This window comes from Eumetopias jubatus, unplaced genomic scaffold (assembly GCF_037043125.1).
Source record: "Eumetopias jubatus isolate StellerSeaLion01/CBP00866 unplaced genomic scaffold, mEumJub1_p1.0 scaffold_4, whole genome shotgun sequence".
NCBI classification, from domain to species: domain Eukaryota; kingdom Metazoa; phylum Chordata; class Mammalia; order Carnivora; family Otariidae; genus Eumetopias; species Eumetopias jubatus.
Genome location: NW_028274810.1, coordinates 139,513,304 through 139,536,791, shown reverse-complemented (window position 1 = coordinate 139,536,791; position 23,488 = coordinate 139,513,304). Strand labels below are relative to the sequence as shown.

The following is a 23,488-nucleotide window of genomic DNA, read 5'->3' as shown; positions in this document are numbered from 1 at the left end:
TCCTCTTCAGAATCATTAGAAAGTGGGGTTTTTGTTGTTGTTGTTGTTTTTTCATGTTTTGTTCAGTTTTATAGTTATTATTCGTAGCAGCGCTGGCTTATTTCACGATGCTGGAAGTGGGACTCAGAGATTTTTGAAATCTTAATTATAGTTTGGGTTTTCATTTTTCCTATGTTGTCATGTGTTTCTAGTCTTACTGTATTTTACTTAAAATGTGTATTCTACATAAGTTTCTAGTTTTCTAGACTGATTGAGATATATGTATTGCCTTATAAGACATCAATTTCAGCCGCGCCGCCATCATGAATGACACAGTAACTATCCGGACCAGGAAGTTCATGACTAACCGAGTACTTCAGCAGAAACAGATGGTCACTGATGTTCTTCACCCTGGAAAGGCAACAGTACCTAAGACAGAATTTCGGGAAAAACTAGCCAAAATGTATAAGACCACACCAGATGTCATATTTGTGTTTGGATTCAGAACCCATTTTGGTGGTGGCAAGACAACCGGCTTTGGCATGATTTATGATTCCTTGGATTATGCAAAGAAAAATGAACCCAAACACAGACTTGCAAGACCTGGCCTGTATGAGAAGAAAAAGACATCAAGAAGACAGTGAAAGGAACACAAGAACAGAATGAAGAAAGTCAGGGGGACTGCAAAAGCCAATGTTGGTGGTGGCAAAAAGTGAGCTGGAGATTGGACAACAGAAGGAGTAAAGATGCTGCAGTGGCTTTATCTGTGGTGGTTGTGCAGATTTTTCATGACAGGATCAATAAACTAAGAATGTTAATTAAAAAAAAGACATCAATTTCATAAAATGATTACCACAAAGAAGGTATATTCTATCTAATGTATGCAGAGAAGTAGTCTCAATATCCTTATTTATATTTCATCTACTTGGTCTGTCAAAGACTGAGAAAATTAAATATAAGTGATCAACTACTACTGTGTTTCTTATTATCTCGCCTGGTATTTCCAAAGATTTTGTTTTATATATCTTATACAATATTTTTTAAAGCATAAAGGCTCATGGTATCTATATGTCCATTGTGAATTTGACTTTTCATAGAGTGTAAAGTTACCACATATAATTTTCTTTGCTTTTGATCTTTTGGAGCTTTCTTTTTGTTTTCACTTACTTGGAATATGTACGACTAGAACTTAACTTCCTTCTGTGCATTGTTTTGGTTTGTTTTCACTTATTTTTAGAGTAGATCACTGGCCAAATACATGTAGCTGGGTTTCCCCTTCTTCAGATCAATCATTTTGACATCTTTTTATATTAATCATTGGGGTCTTTTACTAGAACAGTTATTATTAAACAAGTTTTGTATTATTTGTTTATTTTCTGCTCTGTAATTTAGAAAGGGTATAATATAATTATAACTTTAAATAATATTTTAAGTTTATTTTCACTTTATACTCTTTCTAAATTGCAACAGTATCTAATGTATCTCTTCCCTAACGGTGTATGAGGAAAGTAGAATATTTAATCTTCCCATTTTTTAGTTACTTCCATCTGGGAGATTTGTCACCCTATACTATAGGATTTTGGTCTCCATAATATTGTTATCATATGCAGATTTTCTTCTTAAAAAGGTTCATAGAAAGACAAGTATGTTTATATATATATATATATATAACAAGTTTTATAGAGAAAGAAATAGGTATTATATATATGTTTATATATATATATATAGGTGTGTGTATATGTATCAGTGTGTGTGTATATATATGCAGTTTATAATCAAAACTGTTTAGCTTTAATTCTGTGTTCAAATATATACAGAGCTGAACTTTCCTGAAGTTTACATTTTTATTTTTCATTGCACTAAATTATATATTCAAGTAGATTTATGAGGACATATATGGATTAATATACCTGAATGTTTACATAATTGACATTTTCTCCTTGCATCAGTAAGGCTATGTGGAACCCTAGTATATGCACATCCTTTTCAGATGGTTCCACTTTCATCTAAGAGCTATTCTTGCTAACGATTTAAAGATAGACTAATTTTTTCACTTGTAGGTAACCTCTTCCTGCTCTAGATATTTGAAGAATTCTTTCCTTATTCGTAGAGATTAGTAAACTCATCGAGATCTTTCTGACTGTTGTCTTTAATACATTTTTCTTCATGTGATAAGCCCTATTAATCTCTAGTTTCAGGTCCTCATTCAGTGGTTTACCTTATTTTATTTTTGAATTTTTGTTTGTGTTACATGTTCTTGTTCCATATTCAAGCATGACCATTATTATCTCAGAGGTATCAAATTTCCATTATTAGGTACAATTTGGATTATCATCTATTAAATCACATTCTTTGAACTATGTGAGATTCTCGAATCTGTCCTCCATTCAGAGGCTCTTATATTGTTACTTTTATTTCCTGCTTCCAATGCAGTTCTAAAATCATCAACGTCATTTTCTCCCTTAATTTATTTCATGCTAACTTCCCTTTGTTCCAGTTTCTTTATCCTTTTATTATTATGTCTCATTTCACAGAGCTGATATTTTCTTAATTTCCTTTAAGAAGGTGACATTATTCAATCTTTCTCTTGTTATCTGGGGGAAAAAATCTTCTTTGAACATAAACTTTTTATCAATCAACATACCATACTATTTTAGGCTTGCTTTTCTTTCTTTCCTTTCCATACTTATTGCATACAGACCTTCTTATTTTTCCTTTGTTCATTTTCAAGTGTAAATATTTCTACTGGGGTCCGTTATTTGTTCTTAAATGTTGAGAATCGACATACCCAAGATGCCTTATTTCTTGGGGTCGATTTCAATTCTCCTGTTACAATTTGACTGGGGCTTGGATATTAGGGTTTGTGTCAGGTCCATCATTTGGGCAGGAAGGGGAGAAAAAGTGGGGTGACACTGTGGGCAACCACAGTCAGGATAGTTTAACTCTTTGTCTTCCAGCATAATGTGTCAGCAAGGAAGGGTTTGAGGGCTCTTTGCTTGATGCGGCCTTGCATTCTTTCTTTTCCGCGTTTGGTTCTAAACTACACCAATGACGCTCCGTTGAAACAATGACAAGTTTCTCCAGGCTATTGCTATGCCTTTAAGAGCAGCACTTCAAGTAAGATATTCTCTCCATTTTCCCTGGCCTGCCAATGTTCCTTCCTTTGCAGGGGAGTGGTGTGATAAGTCTTCAGCACTTTCCCAGTGTGTAGGTGGGATACATGATAAATCCATGTCACGGATTGACTAAATGATCAAAACACGATGGCTTATAGATTGAATAAGGAGAAATGAGAGACTAAACAAAAATTTTGTTTAACAGAGAACTAACAAAATTCAAAGTATATATGCATGAAATGGAGTTTTACATTTTTAAAATGATTTTACATGTGGTAAGAATGACGAGAATGAGACATACTTTAGGATTATGTGTTATGAAACTCTTATGAAGTGGCAAGTATTTTAACACAAGCCATAAAAAGCTTTTACTGAAAAAAAATAGCCAGTTTTAGCTTTTTATTTTTGTGTGATGCCTCATTTCAACTTTACTTCTTTAATTATCAGAATAAATAAACACATCACAGCTTTGAACAGTTAAGACACATTTTAAAATTCTGGTTTATGAGAATGCCACACATCTTAGTTGTTACTATATATTATTACAGAAATTTTTAGGTATTGTTGGATAGTGATTGTAATACTTTATCTGTGTTACTTGGTGGCTTAAAAAACACCAAAACAAACAAACAAAACCTATCTAATTATTCTGATTTAGATATACTCCAATTATTGATGTTGGAATGGCATCTGTCTTCCACTTCCATTCCATATGTCCTCCAACAGGGATAGGGTTAAATATCTTATCTCCTGGAGGGGAATGGGGCAGAAGGGGAAGAGGAGTAAATGAGGAGGTGTAAGTTGAGTCTCTCATTCCCACTATTACCTGTCCCCAGTAGCCTGAATATGGAGCAAACTTCAGCAACCAGAAGACTTCTGGGATCCCTTCTGTAGTCTTAAGGTTTCCAAACAGCCACAGAACCCAGAATTGCTCCCATCAGTATTTAAGCTAAAAGAAAGAACTGCCACCAGGTGGCACTAAATCATAAAGAGGAAATGGACTGAGCACGAGGCAATTTCTTGAAGGCCAGCTTAGTTTACCCCAGCCAGTTCTTTAACCTTGAAAAAATGCAACCCCTTACTTTATGCAATTTAATCATGTTGTATCCTACACGTTGCCTTATGGCAAAAGTGTGAGGTACTTTCCGATACCTAATCTCATTTGATAGAACAACCCTAAGAAGTGGGCCAGGTTGGTATATTATTGTCCCTTTGGATGAGGAAATTGAGGCACAGAGATCAAATGTGACATTGAGTAAAACAGCACATGGTAATATTGATTGCGGATTTTTTTAATTCAAAAATTAATTTTTAAATGGAAGTCTTTTAATTATTCTACTATAAAATCCCTGAGTAAATCATTACATCTTAACTCAGGTAAATGGTTTCCATGGCAGCCACTACGATACTGCTCATATGTCTTGTTTTCTTGCCACGTAACATCCAACAGATAAAATATCAAGGTCAGAACATGGCAACTATGTATACGCCCTTTACACTGTACCTCAAATAGCAGCTGTCTCAATCAACCTATCGGCATCATAAGAGCATGTCATTAGCTCAGAGGAGGGAACTTGTCTTACTGTGAGCTATATATAGCAGACAGACATAAATCCAATTTGTGAGATAGCTATTTCATATTCTAAAATATAAATTGTAAAGAAGCAACATGCATAAGGACTTATTCTAGTTTTACACTAGCTAGAATTGGGTTTTCACCTTTTTTAACCCACTCTCACTCTGCTAAAAATCTATTAGATATAGTTTAAAGAAATATTAATAACCTGAGAACCATCCTACAATTTAAAGTGAGGCTCAAAATTAAAAGCTATCAATAAATTCAAAGCTGTCATGCTATTTTTTTAAAGATTTTATTTATTTATTTGACAGAGAGAGACACAGTGAGAGAGGGAACACAAGCAGGGGGTAGTAGGAGAGGGAGAAGCAGGCTTCCCGCAGAGCAGGGGGCCCGATGCGGGGCTCGATCCCAGGACCCTGGGATCATGACCTGAGCTGAAGGCAGACACTTAACGACTGAGCCACCCAGGCACCCCAAAAGCTGTCATGCTATTAATGAAATTCAAGTGAGCCTTATATTGGCTTTGACCATTTTATCTCTTAAAGGGTTAATATTTAGCATTGATTAGAAAAGGAATAGATGGACCTAAAATTTGTCTGTACCACAGTGAGATGCCAGCTGCACTATTTCATTACATAATAATGAAAAAAAAAAAACACAAGAATTTGGAAGGAATATTCAACTGCCTAAGAGTCCCATTAATTTGAGCAAGGTAAATGCATTTGTTTTGAAGACTGAATAATGAGTTTGTTGAAGGGTCCTAAATTAAAGAAGGAAATTAATCAAATAATAAGATTTGCACTTCAAACATTAGTCTAGAAGAAATCAAAAATAGGCAAGTATGTTCCCAATTCTGCATTAATTATAAACTCAGATGGCAGAGCCCATGAAGTTCCAGACACTGAATCATGAACACTCATTTGTGTCAAATCTATAACTTGTTTATTTGTAGGGGAGATCTTCTCCTTATGAATGGGCACAAAACACATTTTAGACTTCAAAAATAGCTCATGCCAAGAAGAAAGTTTTGTAGCATATTAACATTTTCATTTATCATTTCAGTAACCTTAGAGGTAAAACTTACCTTTAATGTTCATCTAAAATATGAATCTTAAGAATGAGTATTTTAAAAAAAAGAAGGTACTGCTCAAAACAGAAGAAAGACAAAAACCGTTAATACACATTCACTGATTCTAAGATGAACTTTTTTCACATTCTACTATTGCTGAAATCAAAATAAATCTTCAAATCAATGATGTATCATAGTGTAATTGGAAACATTTTTTACCTCTTACGGTGGTACAAAAAATCATTGTTAATCTTAATTTTTAGACTCAGTGAAATATGTGATCTGTTTTCTGCTTTTCTTTGTTTAAACTGAATGGATATTTCTCTGCTACTTGTATTGTCTCTAACTCTTTTTCCTGGCTTTTAAAAACATACTGTAAAAGAATCTACTTTTCCCCATTATTTCCCTAAGTATTGTTGGGTATTGTGTGTGGATATATACATGACTATTTTGTATATACATATTATGTAAATATACAATTTTATAGTTAGACATATTATGGAATATGCTGAAATTAGAGAACTTGAAGTTACTTCATTAAGGGGACGGAGCAATAATGGGAAATGCTTAGTATAAGGGTGAGGAAATTCACACAGTATTTAGATAGTCATGTTATGGTACTCATTAACAGCTCATTGCACAATGACTTGGAGACTGCCATCTTGACACTGACTGAAACACAAGCATGAAGGTTAAAAATTTTCTTGGATGTCATGTTCCAAAAACGTTTCAGTCATCTTATATTCCTTCTCTGTTATATCTAAATGATGTCAATAATAGTAATGCCAGTTTCCAAAAGCTAAACCTCTTCTGCATGAACCTTATTTTTATAATGTAAAACGATTTTACAATTTTTTCTGTATACCACTGTCGTAAACAATTATTTCTCATTGCTATAACTCAGTCATTTCATTTTGTTATGTCACTTGTATTTTCAAATTAATTACAGATGCTACTGGGTCAGCCATAGAGACAGAATTATGTTGTTTGCTTCTCCTGTAATTTCTCACTGTCCCTGAGACAGTTCAAACAATGTTATTTAACTGGATAATTGACTTGGAGGATCCATGTCCTCAGCCTGTTTAAGTAATGTAAGAATAAATAATCAACTCATTTTAAGTAGTTGTCAAACTAGTTATATGACATTTTCTAGCTATTATTATTTCAAAATTCACACTAAAATTCACATTATTTCAATATTCAGATTTCATCTGATTATTTTGACTATATATGCACAAGTATTATTTGATTTGTCCCTTATATCCTTCACAAATTAAAATGCCTTAAAATTTAAAAAACATACAATTTATAACAATTTTTAAGATGAGGAAGATAAATCAAAAGCTACACAGACTTTGGCCACGAATGAAGGGAGATAAGTGTATTCAGAAACGGGATCATAACTAAGCATTGACTTTAGTTCTATGGTTTCTGACACTCAGGCTGAAAAATATAATAATAAAAAGTGCAGTAACATTCATATTATCTGATAAATGTGTGTACCTTCTAAAGATAGAATGCTTTGACTATGATGTTCCCAAAATAGATTTGTCAGTTTCTTACATATAGGTAAATGAGTAAAGTCATGAAACTCAACACATATGAATAAAGCAGAACTGGTATGCATAAATTACACTTTCTTACCCAGAATGAATTAGGTGAAGGCTATAGAATTTACATTCTCTACGACTATAATAGTTGGAAGAGCTTTCCTTTTTTGGAGCTTCTGTTGATTTATTTTGTTGAAGACACAAAAATATGTTGAATATCATAGCACAGATATTCCATATACTTCTTCAAATTTGTCTTTAAGCAGAGTGTCCTTATTCTCAATAGAATTACAGGATAGAGTCTTTTAAAGTGTAAATATTATCATTAATTACTCCATGGCTGTCACAGAAATTGAACATATACATGTAAGTGTATATATATATATATATACACACACACATTCAATTTCTGTCACAGAAATTATGCATATATACATACATATGTTCAATTTCTATATATATATTCAAGCAACACACACACACACACCATTCACATTCATGTTGCTTTCACCAAAATGTACAAAGCAGCAATTCACTTTTGTTGAAATCTTAACAACTAAAATGTGACTTAAGTCAATCTCTAAGCCCTGTCTTTCCCAGCTGACAGTGATAGGCAAAGAGCCTACTGAACTCTACAGAACAGTGGAGGCCTTCTGAATCATTGAGGAGTCTTTTTGGCCTGAAATAAAAAGCTTTTAAATGTGAATGGTCCACCCAGTTGTAAACCTCTGCCTCTGAAGTTCACTGTCTCATTAATTCTTGGAAGTCTCAAGATTTTTAAAGTCCAAAGACAAGGAGAAGCTGTCACTTTCTGTTATTTTAATGTCAAGCCTTAAATAACTATTAATTCTGATGGACTTTGCAACTTCAAACCATGTCCAGATCAAACTTTTATTTTTTAAGAAATTCTGATTTCAATTTGCATAATAAAGTCACGTGTAATACCAGCTTCTCAGATCAGTTACAATAGGAGAGATTTCAGGCGTAAAGCTCAATGGGATCTTAGCAACTCAGACTGCCTTATGTTAGAACAAATGAGTGCCTACAAAATTTGACCCCAAATAAGACATATGCACAGTCCAAAACATAGTACATAGTATTTAATCAGTAGAGCAAGCTTAGCTCTGGTTCAACAATTGTAAATTTTTGAAATGTGTGAGAATAGTAAGATTACTCCTGTAGGTGGGACAGTCAACAAGAAGTTCTAGGAGACTAGAAGTACTTGGAGCCAGACAAGTTAATGATAGTATTAGAAAATGTGATTTGTTCATTCACATCATAACTCCAGTCACTGGCTAGAAAATGTCCTCATATTTTCACTAGCTAGAAGGATCCATTCCTCTAGGAGGACACTAGCAAAGATTAGGCAAAATATCAGGTTCTTATACATACAGATTGAGACTTAAGGAATAGTTCAGTCCTGGAAGAAACTACCATACTAGGGAGAGAAAACCAGTTCATAAGACTAAGTTGGTATTTCAGGCTCTAGGAATGCTCAGTTGCTAAGTCCTGATCTCTTGGTAGCCAGATTTATTGCAGACCCTTCTAGATGATGGTGCTGAAATGCCCAATATACTTACTGTTGCTTTTGGCTCAGAAATCATGCAAGACTGAGTGTCAAGGTAGAGACACTGGTGGAATGATTAAAAAGCTAGGGGCTGGCAAATTTTAGTGAAGAGTTATAGTTTTCCTAACTAGTTGTTAAGAACAGAATGTGACAATTGTGTCCAGCGCATAGAACAAAGGCACAAAAAAAGTAGCTAACCGAATGTGGCTTAGCTTTTCCTTCTTAACATGAAATTAGAAACTACGTAGTCTAGGGGCACCTGGGTGGCTCAGTTGGTTAAGTGTCTTCAGCTCAGGTCATGATCCCAGGGTCCTGGGATCTCTATAGCCCCCATCAGGCTCCCTGCTCAGTGGGGATTCTGCTTCTTCTTCTTCTCCCTCTGCCCCTCCCCACAACTTGTGCTCTCTCTCTTTCTCTCCTTCTGTCTCATATAAGTAAATAAAATCTTAAAACAAAAACAACTATGTAGTCTAGGTTGGGTGTATCTGCTCCGCTATGCCATCAAAAACTCAACTGCCTTCCAATTTCCATATCTGCTGTTCTTAACATGGATCTTTTCTCCTCGTGTTTATAAGATGCCTGCCCATTATCTCCATATTCCTGGCAGGAGAACTTCCTTTTTTTGTTCATCAGAAAAAGTCATCTCTAACATCTCATCGAGAAATATAACACATGACTATCTTAACTGCAGTTGAGCCTGAGAGATTAAATTATTGTTTCTAGTACATTGCTGCCCTGAACACAATTGGTTAAGTTAGTGAAAAACAGGAGTTAAGTGGCTATTAAGTGGATGCCTTCATTATCTGGCATGAATTCCTCGTATATATTTGCTATATATTTTGGTATTTGGAACACAAGAAATTCATGATGAAATGGATGGAGAAATTATTGCAGAAATCCTAGCTAGGAGGAGGTCATGTAAAAACAGAATATTAAACCTGAGGATCACTTACTGCCTACCTATGGAAATATAATAAACAACAAATAGTTTTGGCCTTTATAAGCTATTAAAAAACACAAGTATATGGATGTAAATGAAGTTACAGATTTCATTCTTAATTCCCAATATAAAAAAGGATATTGCATATCTTTGAATCATCATGCATCATACATTGTTTTGATGGAAAAGCAGGACTTATAAATTTTAAATAGGTTTTTCTTATTTTGGAAATAGTAGTGTAATAGAATTTGAGATCTCCTCTGAGAGATAACATTGAATTTTTAATGCTACATGGAAGAGACTGTGGGAATAAAAACATCATAACAATCAATTACATTTCTCAGATTAAATAGGCATATAGACATAGCTTTGTAATAGTTCCTTTCAAAATAATGGAAGCTTATAGCTTTAAATATTAAAATGCCATTACAGAATATAATATTTAAAATCTAGAAGAGGAATGGTGTTGGCATTTGATAACATTTCAAACATTCAACATATGCGATCTAAAATCAATTGTTTAAAGGTACATTGGTTTAAGGAACAAATTGAGACTTTTTAGAACTTTGCAAGACCTGAAGGACATAGAATTTGGTCTTGTCTAGTCTGCTTTCCAGAAGACTGGAATGAAGAATGAAAACAAAGGAAACAAACTGATCCAACACTGTTCTTAGTCACTTTGCTATAAAATGATAGAAGACAAAACAAGATTTAATCTTGTGCTGATAGTTTCTTTCCTCACAGATGGTATCCACTGATTTATCTTTATTGTCCTGTTAGAAGAGACCTTGGCAATACAGTCACACAGGAATGCTGACCCACTCAGCTGTGGAGGCTGAGGTGATGTGATATCAAACAAAATGGAAAACATGGTATGGTAGGAGTGTTTTTGATGACAGCAACCAAGTTGGTGAAATGTATGTTTCAGGACATAAATTAGTTAATGTAAGGAAACATGGCAGTATATGTAAAGGCATTGTCCATGAGGCAAACAAAAAATGCTATTATCTGAGTGGTGTGTTTTGCAGAGGAAAATTTTCTATACGTGTCTTATGATATTTTTCACCTGACCAACTAAAAATTATTACATTTAGGTATTTCAAGCTAATGGAAACATAGTTTTGCTGTGATGTTTTGAATGAGATTTTGTGTATAAAATGCTTATCTCAGTCCCACTGGTAGTGAACATTCAATAAATGGCAGTTATAATTAATCTTTCATTAAGAGTATAAATTATTCTTTAATTATTTAGAACACTTATTCTGACTCCTTAAAGTGATTTCTTTTTTCTTTTTGTTTGTTTTTCAATCATCTTTATTGAATTTACTTAACATACCACACAATGCACATATTTTAAGTGAACCGTTCAATAAGCTTTGACAAATATATGCACCAGGTTCTCACTGCTCCAATCTAGATACAAACCATTTCCACCACAAGAGAAAATTTCTTCACACCCCGTTTCAGGCAATCCTCTATCCCCAAACCACTGATTCTATTTCTATCACCATTTGAAGTTTCAGAATTTCAAATAATTGAAATAGTATTGTACTTGCATTTTTATATCTGACTTATTTCCCTTGGTATAATATTTAGAGATTTATTTATGCTGTGTGTGCCAGTAGTCTGCTCGATATTATTGCAGGGGAACCTTTTATTATCTGAATATTCTACAGTTTGTTTACATATTCATATGTTGATGAATGTTTGGGTGATTTCCTGTTTGGAAAACATATAAAGCTAACATAAACATTGATAAACAAATCTCGTGGACACATGTTTTCACTTCTCTTGGGTAAATAACAAAGAGTGGAAATGTTGGGCCATAGGGTAGGAATATATTTAACTTTATGAAAAATTGTCTCTTTTCCAAAATGGTTGGGCCATTTAATTACCATCATCAATGTATGGTTGTTCCATTTGCTTTAAATTTTTTTTGGTTTTATTTAAATTAAAGTTAGTTCACATATAGTGTATTATTAATTTTGGGGTAGAATTTAGTGTTTCATCAGTTGCATATAACACCCAGTGCTCATTACATCATGTGCCCTCCTTAATGCCCATCTCCCAGTTACCCCCACCTCCCCTCCAGCAACCCTCAGTTTGTTCCTTACAGTTAAGAGTCTCTTATGTTTTGCCTTCCTCTCTCCTTTTTTCCTATTTTATTTTTCCTTCTCTTCCTCTATGTTCATCTGTTTTTTTCTTAAATTCCACATATGAGTGAAATTATAAAGTATTTGTCTTACTCTGTTTCTCTTAGCATAGTACCCTCTAGTTCCACCCATGTTGTTGCAAATGGCAAGATTCCATTCTTATTGATGGATGAGTAATATTCTATTGTGTGTGTGTGTGTGTGTACCCCACTTCTTCTTTTTTTAATTTTTAAAAAATTTTTTTCTTTTTATTTCCACTTTATTACCCCACCTTTTCTTTATTCATTTTTCTGTCGATGGACATCTGTGGTCTCTCCATATTTTGGCTATTGTGGGCATTGCTACTATAAACATTGGGGTGCAGGTGCCTCTTTGAAACACTATTTTTGTATCCTTCGGATAAATACCTAGTAGTATACTTGATGGGTTGTAGGGTAGCTCTATTTTTAACTTTTTGAGGAACCTCCAGAGTGTTTTCCAGAGTGGCTGCACTAGGTTGCATTCCCACCAACAGTGTAAGAGGGTTCCCCAATCTCTGCATCCTTGCCAACATATATTGTTTCCTGAGTTGTTAATTTTAGCCATTCTGACTGGTGTAAGGTCGTATCTCATTGTGGTTTTGATTTGTATTTCCCTGATGATGAGTGATGTTGAGCATTTTTTCCATGTGTCTTTTAGCCATTTGTATGTCTTCTTTGGAGAAATGTCTATTTATGTCTTCTCCCATTTCTTGACTGGATTTTTTTTGTTTTTGGGGTGTTGAGTTTGATGAGTTCTTTATAGATTTTGGGTACTAACCCTTTATCTGATATGTCATCTGTAAATATCTTCTCCCATTCTGTAAGTTGCCTTTTAGTTTTGTTGATTGGTTTCCTTTGCTGTGCAAAAGCTTTTTATCCTGATGAAGTCCCAATAGTTCATTTGTGCTTTTGTTTCCCTTGCCTCTGGAGACATGTCTAGCAAGAAGTTGCTGTGGCCCATTTGCTTTAAATTTTTATCAGCATTTGGTCTTGTCAGTTTTTTTTAAATGGGTATGAAGTGGTATCACATTATTGGTTTCCTTGATGACTAATGTTGAGTATCTCATGATGTACTCCTTGGCTACTTATATATCTACTTTTTGTAAAGTTTCTTTTTGAGACTTTACCCATTATTATTGAGTTGCTTTTCTTCATATGAATTGCTATGTGTATTTGAATACAAGTCTTTTCTTAGATAAATGTTTGCAAATGTTTTCTCTCATTTTGTGGCTTGACTTCTCATTTTTTTAACAGTGTATTTTGAAGAGCACAAGTATTTAATTTTAATGAAGTCTAACTTACCTATTTTTTTTATGATTAGTGCTTTTTATGTCCTGGTTAAGAAATCTTTGCCTACCCCATGTTCATTATTTCACAATCTTTTCTCTTTCTATGCTATGATTTTGAATTCTATCAACTTACATTCAAGTTCATTGAACTTCCTACTCTTCTGTCAAATATACTTGGAATGTAAGTACCAGGTGTCTAAGACTTTTGTTTTTAGCCCAGTCCCCAATTTGCTATGCCACCAAGTGTTTTAATTGTAAGTTGAATCATATCAGGATTGGGTTACAACAGTTTCTAAAACATTTTGAAAATAAATTCAGGCTCTCCTCCCAAGAAGGCACTGGAACTAAATATTATAATACTGCTAGACCTCAAAACTGTGTGACCTTGAACCTGCTAGATAGACCTTCAACCTGCAAGACAGGAGATCTGGAGATCCTGAGACCAAGTTTTTTGCAGACCGTGAGATTTCTCTACCACAAACTATGGGATTTTCAAAGCCCTGATGCTGTGAGGCTATGAGGTCCTGACACTGAGATGGCAAGACAACAGACTCTGGACTGGCAGAGCTGGGTTCTCTGAGACTCAGTGACAGTGAGATGATAAGACAAGAGACTCTCTGGACGTCAGAATTGGAATACTTGGAAACCAGAAAGATTTTCGTCTTTCCAATCACCCCTAGCCTCTGATAACTCCACAAAATTTCTGTGTAAATGCATTACCTGGCAAAAGAACATTATCCTTGAGTTTGAGTTTTTTCCAGGTTAAAGCCTGCCACACTAACCCACAGGTTTGTCAGAAGTTTGCCTGGTTTCTCCTCATGCAAGCCAAGAATTTCATTTTACTTTGCTTGTTCTCAGTCTGTCCTCTACCCTCACTGAATGTTAGCCATGGGTCTCAGGTATGAAAGGTTCCTCCTTCTGTTCCCTTGTTACTGCAGAAGGGCTCATCCCTCTGAGTTCACTGCTTTTTTTAAAAAATTTTTTATTGTTATGTTAATCACCATACATTACATCATTAGTTTTTGACGTAGTGTTCTATGATTCATTGTTTGTGCATAACACCCAGTGCTTCATGCAGAATGTGCCCTCTTTAATACCCATCACCAGGCTAACCCATCCCCCCACCCCCCTCCCCTCTAGAACCCTCAGTTTGTTTTTCAGAGTCCATCATCTCTCATGGTTTATCTCCCCCTCCAATTTCCCCCCCTTCATTCTTCCCCTCCTGCTATCTTCTTCTTCTTTTTTTTCTTAACATATATTACATTATTTGTTTCAGAGGTACAGATCTGTGATTCAACAGTCTTGCACAATTCACAGCGCTCACCATAGCACATACCCTCCCCAATGTCTATCATCCATCTACACTGCTTTTAGGTTTTAGATTTATTTGTGTCCACATCTCTATGATGAAAATGTTTTTTTAATGAAATGTTTACATTTTTATGGAAATATGTACTAAAACAGAATGAGTCAATGAAATTCTGCCAAAGCAGAATCACAAACTTTTTTTTAAGATTTCATTTATGTATTTGAGAGAGAGAGAATGAGAGATAGAGAGCACGAGAGGGAAGAGGGTCAGAGGGAGAAGCAGACTTCCTGCCGAGCAGGGAGCCCGATGTGGGACTTGATCCCAGGACTCCAGGATCATGACCTGAGCCGAAGGCAGTTGCTTAACCAACTGAGCCATCCAGGTGCCCCAGAATCATAAACTTTCATTGGAGAGGTCTGGTCAGCTAGCAGCAGTGATCCCCAAGCAAGAAGCCCAGGAGAAGCCCAGGAGATCCCAGTCCAAAAAGCCTCTTTCCTTGGGGGTGCCTGGGTGGCTCAGTCGGTTAGGCAGCTGCCTTCAGCTGAGGTCATGATCCTACGGTCTTGGGATTGAGTCTCATGTCGGGCTCCTTGTTTAATAGGGAGCCTGCTTCTCCCTCTCCCTGTTGCTTCCTCTGCTTGTGCTCTCTCTGCCAAATGACTAAATAAAATCTTAAAAAAAAAAGAAAGTCTCTTTTCACGAGACCCCAACTCACTTCTCCTACATACACCTGCATAAATTTAGGAGTATGGACCATCCTCATTTTCAAATACTTTTAGTTTTTATTTTAACTGCAATAAACATGAAATTAGCATTGCTCTTATACCACAGCACAGACAATATTTCAGACTTTTTATGAATATTTCTATCTATCTATCTCTATATAAACTTGTTTATGCAGTAATTTCTTATTGTTTCAGTGGAAATAAAAGGTATTTTGTATCCTTCTACATCCTAACTTCTACTGGATATCTAGGTTTCCCAACTTTGCAGGTGTTTGGAAAATGTACCCATTTGCTCCAGCCTTTCAGAGGGAGTCCTCTGATGTCAGTAGTTGAGATGGATTCAATCACAGAATATGGTGGACTCTTAAATTGGTTATTTCAGTTGGGCTTTCCTTGTCTAGGTGGTGAATGGTGACTGAGTAGTGTGCCAAATCTGGACTTTAAGCATAAGAGTTTTAGCATTATAGTTTTGTCAATGGAATCAATCTCTAATTTAAAATTGAGGGTTCCATTTTCCCTATGTCATTTCTTTGGTCATTTGAACCAAACATTGGAAAAAGAAGAATTTACAACTTATGTGTAAAATATCATTTGGGAATAGAATTCCCCTGGCAGAGTCTTATTGCTTCTTAGTTCATTTAGGATCATTTTTTTTCTTTTTTTCTTTTCAGTTGGACGTTGAAAATGGAGCTATCTAACATAGCTGCTGTTGTACTACCTTTTAAAGTTATATATAGAATGAATTGTAAATGGGTTAGACCTTAAAAGCTGGGAGTAGGAAATGAGCATTGTGTCAAGGAGAAAAGAGAAGGAGTTAATTACTGCATGTGGACAGCATTGTTAGGGTAATTACTGACAGGAGAAAACTTCAGAAAAGAAATAGAAAAAGGAAGGTCATTCCTGAGCTTTCTTATAAAGCATTTATCATTTTAAAACATAGAACATTTTTAGTACATCTTTTTCTGATGTGATAAAATGTTAGAGGCAGATGTCCTCAAGATGCTATGCTAAACAATTCCACTGCCCTTTTTTTTTTTTTTTACCACTTGCAATGTTCATAATAGTGACACTCCAAAAGAAAAATTACAGGTTTATCTTGGGCTCCCCCTCAGCATTAATCCCAGAAGCAATATGGCATATATAATATTCCAGACTTTGTGTTAGTGTGTTGATTTATATATAGTCTTCTCTGTTTCTGACTGAAATTTCTGAAGGAAAACTAATTTTAAGATGGCCACCAGGGATAGGTTCTCAATATTCAATATGAAGGTGTTATAAACAAAGTCTAATATATTCATTGAGGTTCTTAACATTTGGGATTTATGTTTCTAAAGTTTATGATGGACACTGTGACTTTGAAATTGACTGTACAGTAGGTTAATGAACAACGAAATCCCCCTTGTCACCCCATGTTTAAGGGAAGGCATAAACATGCACAGATGAACCAGTCTTCTGAGGAAAAATGCACTTTTTCCTATGGAGTTTTCAACATTCTATAGTTTGAATTTTTGATGAATAATGGGCATAAAGAAAAAGTATTTGAATTCTGACTTTTTATGGTTATAGATAATTATTACAGTATACATTATTACAAGCATCAATTCAAAGACATTGTCATCTTTTTCTTTCTTTGAATGTGTTTCATTTGTATCAATATTCTTTTTGAATTTTACCTTCTCCTTGAAGGATAAGGATAGGCACCAATATCTCATAAATTCTCAACAAAAGTAAGTGAATTTGAGAAAAATGGAAGATAGTTCCTACTTCCATAGGTGATAGAATTTCACTGACAAATATTTGGTGAGTCAGGTTTTAGTCAGAAATATTTTGACATAATGTCAGACCACCGGGCTGAATGATGCTTCAGTTGGATATAGTGTAATGGATTAGGAAAGAAATCCAGGATCAAAATTATGTATTGGGACTAGATGGAATAACGAAATGTAGTAATAAGAACCAGATCTAACCTCTCACTGAATCAACCAAAAAAAAAGTTATAAAAAGCAATGTTGTTTTTCAAGACATGGATATCAACCAATAAAAGACAGTGACCTTGAGAAATGGGAAACAAGAGATGAGCTCTACTGTTTCCTAGCTTACTGCCTTTAGTTTCCAGTCCATGACACTAAAAGGGACCCCAGGGGTTGGGGGGGGGCGGAATCTAGACAGACTCCCTTACTTGAGGGGATGAAATCAGGATCCCAGGAGAGGAAGTTCTTGGAATTCATAAGAAAAAATGACAGAGAGGAGACAGTCACATAGAGAGAGAACTCCAGGGATCTGCAGAAGGTTCCTTTTTACTATTCAGTAGAGTACTGCCTGGCTCTTGCATGTAAGGAAACTACCCAAGATTAGAAAAAGAACCATCTGATAGGCTAAAACTAACAGGGTCTGATGCTCACACAGGGCCAGGAATAAATGTCCAATCCTACTAGTGGATCAAAGAAGAAATAAAAAGGAAAATAGAAAATATTTTGAACTGAATGAAAATGAAAACACAACATATCAAAAGTGTGAGATGCTTCCTAGGCAGTACCTAGAAGGAGATTTGGGACACTGGATACCCATATTAAAAAAGAAGATCTGAAAAGAAAAGATCTTAAGTTAATATCAGCTTCCTCTTTAATAAACTAAGGAAAGAAGACCAAAGGAACTCCAAAGTGGCATAAAGATCACAGGGGAAATCAATGAAATAGAAACAGAAAATCAATAGGGGAAATAAATGAAGCTTAAAGCTGATACTCTGAGAAAATCAGTGAAATTGATAAACCTTTATTCAGAGAGAGAGAATGTAAATTAACAGTATCAAAGATGATAGGAGGAATCATTACAGATTCTAAAGATATTATCAAGATAATAAGGGAATGTCATGAAAACTTTACACCTATAAATTCAACAATTCAATGAAATGGATAAATTCCTTGAAAGAGACAAATTACAAAACTCAAGAAGAAATCAGCAAACTGAATAGCCCCGTATCTATTAAAAGAATTGATTTTGTTGTTAAAAACTTTTCCTCAGAGAAGATGTTATGCCCAGGTGGCTACAGTGATAAATTCTACCAGACATTTAAAGAAGACATAATATCAATTCTACACAAACTCATCCAAAACATTAAGGAAAAGGGGATTGTCTCAATTCACTTCATGAAGCCAGGATTACCCTGATACCAAAATTAGAGAGGAACATTACAAGGATAAAACAAAATAAAACAACAATTAAAGATTGATAACCCACAGGAACATAGATGTAAATATTAAAAATTTTATCATATCAAAACCAGACATATTAAAATGATATCTATCATGTCCAAGAAGGATTTATCCCAAGAGTGCATGGTTGGTTTAATGTTTGAAAAGTAATCAATATAATTTACCATATTGACCAGGTAAAAAAGAAAACCATATGATCATCTCAGTGGATGTAGGAAAAGAACATTTGACAAAACTCAACATCCATTCATGATAAAAACTCTTGGCAAAGTAGGAAAAGAAAGGAATTTTCTGAACTTTATAAAGGGAACCCATGAAATATCTACAGCTAACACTGTATTTAACGAGGAAAGACTGAATACTCTCCCTTTAAGATCAGGAATGAGACGAGGATGTCTACTCTCACCTCTTGTATTCAGCATTGGAGATTCCAGCAAGTGTAGTTGTAAAGAGAAAGAAATGAAAGACATCTAGTTGAAAAGGAAGACGTACTCCTAGGATAAAATGGACTAATTCATCCAGTATTCATAGACAGCATGATCATCTGTGTAGAAAATCCAATAGAATCTACAATAACTTGCTAGAACTGGTAAGTGTTTTAGCAGATTTCATGATACAAAGTCAATATACAAAACAATTGCAATGAACAAGGAATTGAAGTTAAATAAGTAATACTATTTTCAATGGCATCAAAATATGAAATATCTTAGGATAAGTATGACATAGATGTGTAAGACCTGTGCACTGAAAATAGAAAATATTGTTAAGAGAAATTAAAGACCTAAATAACTAAAGAGATTCAGCATTCACAGAGAAGAAGACCCAATGTTCTTAAAATGCCAGTTCTTTCCAACTTGACCTATAGAATAAATAAAATCCCAATCAAATGCAAAGGAAACCACAGACTGAAAAAAGTGATTGCAAAGCATATATCTGATAAAGGCCTAGGATTATGGACTGACTTTGTCTCCCCAAAAATCATAGGAAGGTTTATGAAGTCATAAGTGTGAGGTCCTAATCCAATATCACTGGTGTTCTTAGAAGAAAAAGAAGAGACACCAAGGATGTGTCTGCACTGAAAACCGGCTTTTAGGACATGGTAAGAAGGCCATCTGCAAGCCAAAGAGAAAGACTTCAGGAGAAACCAACCCTGTCATCAATTTGATCTTGGACTTCTAGCCTCCAGAACTGTGAGAAAATAAATTTCCATTGTTTAAGTCACCCAGTCTGTGGCATTTTGTTATGGCAGCCCTACCAGTGAACACATTTAGTATCTGAATTAGTATTGAACTCTTAAACTCAATAATAAGAAACAATCTATTTTTAGAAATGGGTCAAAAATTTGAATAGGCAACTGACCAAAGAAGTTATAGGATGGCAAATAAGCATATGAAAAGGCCCACAATATCATCAACCATTAGAAAAATGAAAATTAGAACCATAGTGAGATATCACTACAAATCTGTTAGAATGGGTAAAAATTAAACAGACTCACCATTTCAGGGTTTGGAGAAGATGTGGAGGAAATGAGACTCATATACACTGATGGGAATGTGATCCAGGTATTCTACTCTTAGGTACCAGTTTATGGTACTTTGTTATAGTATCCTGAACTAAGAAAATGGATATGTTCATCATTCTTAGTATGTGATGGTTTTGTGGGCATATGAATAGATCAAAACACGTCAAGTTTTTTACTGAACCTGCAAATTATTGGGTGTAGATTCTACCTCAAAAAGCAGTTAAAATTAAAAAGGCACTGGTACTTATTTTGAACAGAAATTTTTAATTGTTTAAGTTTAGCAAATAACGTAGTATAGTAGCTTCCTGGCAAGCATGAGATGTTTCAGCAGATCTTCCAGATATTAATTAAGCTTCTGTTTCAGATTACTTATGCCTGTTATTTGAAAATGGAATTTTTTGTTTTGTGACATGAATTAATGATATTTTATAATCTTTCCTGGTGACTCAACATCATAATTCTTTCTTCTAAATAGTCAATTCTATCAGGTAATTTTATCTTCAGTTCCTAAATGAACTAATAGCTTCAAGTAAATTTTTTTTCAGACCTGAGTCACTTAATGAAAAAAAAAAAATAACCATGGTAGTGGTCATATCTCCGTATGCCATGTGTCATCACATGTCTGAATGCCTTTGACTAATCCTGCCAGTGCAGTTTGACCTGGATTACTTTAATAATCTCTTTATCTCTACTTTTTTTTCAATTTATCCTCATACCTCCCATTATCTCTTCAACCTGTTCCAGACTTTCTGACTTACTCCTCAGATGAAATGGCTTTATCAAGGTTAACAATGAGCTATATGCTAATAAGGCTAATGGTCAATTATCTGTCCTCATTTTAGTAGACCGCTTAGCTGCTTTCGACATGGTTTACCACCTGCCCCTCCTTGAAGTATTTTTCCCCTGGGTGACATCTTATTCTTGTTTTTCTCCCCCTCTCTCCTTTTGTCATCTTTCCTGACTTTTCGCCATCTGACATCTAAATGTTGTATCCTATGACGCAGTCGTTTTGTTTTCTCTGTCTCTTCTCTTGGACAAATTGATCTCATTTCATCCTATAGCTTCCAACAGCTTCCCTGTGCTGGTGATCCTCAAATTACTAATTTATTGAATCGAGGCTTTTTTTTTTTCCTTCATTAGGTAACTCTGCATGTGGAAACTCCAAATGGTTTCAGCCATTCCTGAAGAGGCTTAACAAGAAAGAGAAGCCCTGCACTATATCATTTATATGCTAAGCATTTGCACATTCATTATCTTTTTAGACTGCTCTCTCTAACATGTTCCTATGCAGACATTATAAACCTTATCCTCATTTATAGATTAAGAAACTAAGAACCAAAGATTCACTGAGAGTCACACAGTTAATCAACAGACTAGATTTACAGAAAAGCCCATTTTCTATCACAAGACTGTGAACAATGTGAAGGCAGGGACTGTCTAACTCTTCATTATCCTTAGTTGCAGGAAATAAGAGTGCTCATCACTTGAATTATTGAATCTATTTATTTCAATTTTTGCTGTTAAAATTATTTCTAAAGTATAAGATAGCTCATTTTGCTGATTTAAAAACTGTTATTCTCTGATAATCAAGGATCCAGAATGCTTTTCAATCAATATGTAGATCATTAATTTTTATTGCACATTTTAAAAGTCCAAACCTGGAATGAATGAAAAATAAATAAATGAAATAAAAAATGAACATTTTTCCCAAAGGTATTTAAACCCAGAATGTTTTCCCAGAAAAACTGAGATTAAATAGTAATACTGACTTGTGGGTTTTTTTTTTTTTTTTTTGTCATTTGCTTTATTTCCTTCTCTGAGAATGAAAAAAAAATTATTTGAGAGCTCTAGTTCATGGGTCATTTATTTTTATAGCAACAAGGTACCTTGTGACATCATATTAGCACTTTTCAGTTTCACATATCATAACATATGGGGTATGAAGAGACTGTAAAAAGGAAGTGACAACTTGCTGGTTAAATCTGGAGGAGATATGGGACTTGTAATAGCTTCTCACTTGAATCTTTTCCCAAACAATTATTATAACACTAATTTTAAATCCTTGGCACCATAAATGATAACAGTAACCAAAATAAATTTCCATGGCTTAATGAGTAGAAGTATTTTTCTTAATCTAAATAGGAACAAAGGGAAGAGTTCTTCCTCTGAAAGGAATAGGTTACATGAAGCCACATTGAGGAAAATGTGTACTGTTCTTTAAACAAAAGTGCCCTTACAAAGGGGGATTCTAAGGTGGCAGGGGCAATGATAGCATAGATCCTGGATTTTTACAAATCCCAAATAAAAACAGAAAGCAAAATCACACGGTACAACTAAATCACATGGATAGCATGGAAAACAAAACAAAATGACAAGATATTCCACACACTCCAAAATACAAGATGGGGAAGAAACACCAGCAGCCAAGATACCAAAGCCATCAATGTGTGGGAGAACAGAGGGAAGCAACAGAGTGCCTAAAGGATCAGAGAACAAGGGAGCTCCTGAGTAGCCAACTTCACGGAGGGCCAATTTGAGCACAGGAACTGAACCACAAGGGCTTTTGCCCACCCCAGGAGTGGGTGAATGATTGCAAGAGTCCTGTAGAAGTTCTGAGAGGTCAGGGCCCTAAACTAAATAGAATGTTAAAAGGAAAGATTTGAAAATCAAAAGAAATAAAGACACGAGAACCATTGAAGAGAAAGTAACAAACACTGAAAGCGCAACTATCATACAGATTTTAGAATTCCTTGAAAGAGAAAATCAAGGAAATAATGGAAAACAATAGTGAAATAATGACCAATCCAATAGCAGTGCCCATCCCTAATGTCCACATATTTCTTTTTTTTCTCCATTTTTATTTATTTTTTTCTCTTTAAATTTTTTATTGTTATGTTAATCACCATACATTACATCATTAGTTTTGGATGTAGTGTTCCATGATTCATCGTTTGTACATAATATCTAGTGCTCCATGCAGAATGTGCCCTCTTTAATACACATCACCAGGCTAACCCATCCCCCCACCTCCCTCCCCTCTAGAACCCTCAGTTTGTTTTTCAGAGTCCATCATCTCTCATGGTTCATCTCCCCCTCTCATTTTCCCCCCCTTCATTCTTCCCCTCCTGCTATCTTCTTCTTTTTTTTTTTTCTCTTAACATATATTGCATTATTTGTTTCAGAGGTACAGATCTGTGATTCAACAGTCTTGCACAATTCACGGCACTCGCCGTGGCACATACCCTCCCCAATGTCTATCACCCAGCCACCCCATCCCTCCCACCCCCCACCACTCCAGCAACCCTCAGTTTGTTTCCTGAGATTAAGAATTCCTCATATCAGTGAGGTCATGTGATACATGTCTTTCTCTGATTGACTTATTTCGCTCAGCATAACACCCTCCAGTTCCATCCACGTTGTTGCAAATGGCAAGATCTCATTCCTTTTGATGGCTGCAT

General features: G+C 35.0%; 1 pseudogene; it reads left to right on the top strand.

Moving 5' to 3' along the window:
• The first annotated feature begins 302 nt into the window (after positions 1–302).
• Positions 303–623, top strand: LOC114215865 (small ribosomal subunit protein eS24 pseudogene; annotated as a pseudogene).
• Positions 624–23,488: the final 22,865 nt, after the last annotated feature.